A 3,834-nucleotide genomic window follows, 5' to 3' on the forward strand; every position below is an offset into this window, starting at 1 on the left:
AACAATATTGGAGGATGACTTTGTAAATTTTAGACCTATACTCATAGTACCTCTAAGATATCTCAAAATTCTCTTAACTGATGTCATATGCGGAGAAGTAGGAGAATGCAAGTACTGACATACCTTGTTGACAGGAAAACAAATGTCAGGTCTTGTCAGTGTTAAGTACTGCAAAGCACCTACCATACTCCTATATTTGGTTGACTCTTCGGCCCCCAATGGTTCTCCTTCTTCTCTTGACAATTTTTCTGATGTAGAGAGAGGCATGTTTGAAATCTTGCAATTTACCATTCCTGCACGCTTAAGCATGTCCAAAACATATTTTTTTTGGGTGAGAAATATTCCATCTTTTACTTTTCCGACTTCAATTCCCAAGTAGTGTAGATCACCTAAATCTTTCAAGGCAAAATCCTTCTTAAGATCTACCAACAGCGCTACAGTTGCATCTTGTGGTGAGCTAGCGACAATGATATCATCAACATAGACCAACATAAAAATAGTGATATTTCCTCTCCTATAAAAGAACATGGAAGTATCTCCTTTGGATGATTTGAAACCAAGTGTCTGAAGTTTTTCACTTAACTTGGAGTACCAAGCCCTATGTGCTTGTTTTAATCCATATAGGGCCTTATCAAGCTTGCAAAGATAATTTTCCTTGCATTTTACCTCATAATCAGGTGGTTGCCTCATATAGACCTCTTCCTCTAGAACGCCATGGAGGAACGCGTTCTGAACATCCAATTGCCTCAAACTCCAGTTTCTTGATACTGCAACAGAAAGAACAAGTCTGATAGTAGCTGCTTTCACAACGGGACTAAAGGTATCTTCATAATCTATACCATATCTCTGTTTAAACCCCTTTGCTACTAGCCTTGCCTTATACCTATCAACTTGACCATCTGCCTTCCTCTTAATACGGTAAACCCACTTGCAATCAATAACATTTTTCTTTTGTGTTGGTGGGACTAGATAACATTTTTCATTCATAGCCATTTTCCACTTAGTATCATTTAAAGCTTCATGTAGACTACTTGGTTCACCAGTGGTCGTTAAACCCCCAAACCGAACCTTAAGCTTGTCATACCTGACCGTACCATCTGTATAAACTTGCGGTTTTACAATACCATGTTGGGATCATGTTCTCCGAGTTGGCACATCAGGAGCTGTATGAGGATCCAGCGCAGAGGATCCGTCAGAAGAAGACACAGCCGCACGAGATCCCACTTCGATCCTGTCGTCAGCAGCGCGAGATCCCATATCGATCCCGCCGCCCGCAGCAGGGGACCCGCCATCCTGTCTTGCTTCTGCGCCATCCGATGCTCCCGCGACAGGTTGGGCCACCTGGCTGCGATCGAGAGGCGGCGTGCGACGCGAGGAGCCGGTCGGCTGGTCCAGTAGTTGGCCCACCTGGGGAACCAGCGCCCGACGCACCCACGCGTCGTTCTCTGGGTGGAGTGCGCTGACCCGAGGCAGATTCGCCTGGGCTGCCTGCACCTGCACCGCCTGCGCCAGAATCAGCGCCAGGATTAGCCTCGGGGTCGGCGCTGACAGCACCTGGATCTGCTTCGTACTCCGCGCCATTTTTGTCTTGTTCTGGCTACATAAAATGATACATGCGAGCTGGATTTTCACCAGGATTAGTAGGAAATTTAGCATGTTGATCAAATACACGTTCTTCCCCATGATCAATAGGCTCGGAGGGAGTAGTTTCAGGAAGCAACAAAACTTCAGAGCGAAGAGGGGTGCCTGCATTTGGATTGAGTGCTTTGAACGGAAAAACCGTCTCATCAAAGATAACATCACGAGATATGTAGACTCGGCCGGCAGCAACACCAAGGCACTTGAAGCCTTTGTGAAGGTTACTGTATCCGAGGAAAACACATTGTTTGGATCTAAATTCTAATTTTCTAGAATTATATGGGCGGAGATCTGGCCAACAAGCACATCCAAAGACTCTAAGCGAATGATAGTTTGGTTGTTCATGAAATAAACAGCCCAGGGGAGTTTCATAATTGATCACCTTGCTGGGTGTGCGATTTATTAGATATGTGGCAGAGAGAAATGCCTCATCCCAGAATTTGAGGGGCAAAGGGAAAGTCCCACGTCTACAATGTGGCGATGTTTTCTTTCGGCTGATCCATTCTGCTGAGGAGCATGTGGACAGGAGACATGGTGGGTAATTCCTAGTTGGCGAAAAAAAGTGTTTAGGCGTTCATATTCGCCTCCCCAGTCTGTTTGCATGGTGATAATTTTTCTATTGAACAATCTTTCAACTAACGCTTGAAATTCATGGAAGATCTTAAAAAACTTCAGATCTGTGCTTGAGAAGATAGATCCATGTGAATTTGCTATAATCGTCAATAAAAGATACATAGTAGTTGTTTCTATTGATAGAATCACGGGCAGGCCCCCATACATCGAAGAAAATTTGCTCTAAAGGAGCTTTAGATACACTGAACGAATTTGGGTAGGGGAGTTGATGACTCTTGCCCAATTGGCAAGCATCGCAAACACCCTCTTTATTCAACTCACTACTAGAAAAAGGAATATTGTTGTGGCTAAGGACATGACGAACGATAGTGGATGAAGGATGCCCTAGCCGACTATGCCACCTGTCCATGGACACTTTATTGACACCAAACGCCTGTTTGCTTGAACTCAACGGAGCCGGTGATAGGGGGTAGAGACCATGTCTACACCTTCCGTGGAGGAGGGTTTTCCTCGTTCCCTGTTCCTTAACGAAAAAGAAACGTGGGTGAACTTCAAGAAAGGTATTGTTGTCAGTGGATAAACGATGAGCTGAAATAAGATTTTTTTGTGGCATCGGGTACATGCAATATATTTCTAAGATGAAGATCACGAGTAGGGGTTCAAACAGTGGATTGACCAATATGACTAATTTCCATACCTTCTCCGTTTGCGGTGTGGACTTGCTCGTTGCCGTGGTACTTGTTGCGGACGGTCAGCTTGTCGAGCTCGCTGGTGATGTGATCTGTGGCCCCCGTGTCAAGGTACCAGTTTGTGTCCACTCCATAGGACGAGTTGGTGGCTGATCCTGCACTCTTTTCGTTCTTGGCGAAGGAGATGTCAAAGCGTTGGTAGCACTCGACGGCGGTGTGGTTTGGTTTCTTGCAGATCTGGCAGACGACCTCAGGAAGATCGTTACCTCCTCCATTGCCGTTGCCACGGCCTCCATTGCCGCGGCCACGGCCTCCATTGCCGCGGCCACCTCCTCCGTTTCCACGACCACCATTGCCACGGCCGCCTCCGTGACCGTAGCCAACACGGCCACGGGACACGGCGTTGGCCGAGGACTGAGAGGACTGGTTTCCTCCTTCAAACATGGCAAGACGCTTTTCAAAACCGATCAGCTGGGAATAAAGTTCAGCTACCTTGAGGGGCTCGGTTCTTGCAGCGCAGATGGACGAGACGAACGAGATGTAGTCGAAGTCGAGTCCAGCGAGGATGTAGGAGACCATGTCATCATCGCCGAGCGGCTTCCCTGCTGAAGCCATCTCGTCGTCTAGCGCCTTCATGCGCCCGATGTATTCAGCGATGGTCGCGGTGCCCTTTTTGGTGGTGGAGAGGGCGATCCGCGTGTTAACGATGTTGGCCTGCGCTTGGGCGAGAAACATCTCCCTGATCGCGGTCCATGCCGCGGCGGCCTTGGTGCAGTGGGCGACTTGGATCATCACAGGAGCAGAGATTGAATTGAAGATAAAACTCAGCACCTGGGAGTCTTGCGCCAGAGCGATGTGATGCGCCGGATTTGGCACATCGGTGGGCTTGCCGTCCTTGTCAGCAAGCTTGGCCTCCGGGAACGGATGGTCGGGG

General features: G+C 47.8%; 1 pseudogene; it reads right to left on the bottom strand.

The window, feature by feature from the left end:
* Positions 1-3,355: 3,355 nt before the first annotated feature.
* LOC119359932 lies at positions 3,356-3,497 on the bottom strand (annotated as a pseudogene).
* Between the last annotated feature and the right edge of the window lie 337 nt (positions 3,498-3,834).

Source organism: Triticum dicoccoides, chromosome 2A (genome assembly GCF_002162155.2).
Source record: "Triticum dicoccoides isolate Atlit2015 ecotype Zavitan chromosome 2A, WEW_v2.0, whole genome shotgun sequence".
Lineage (NCBI taxonomy): Eukaryota > Viridiplantae > Streptophyta > Magnoliopsida > Poales > Poaceae > Triticum > Triticum dicoccoides.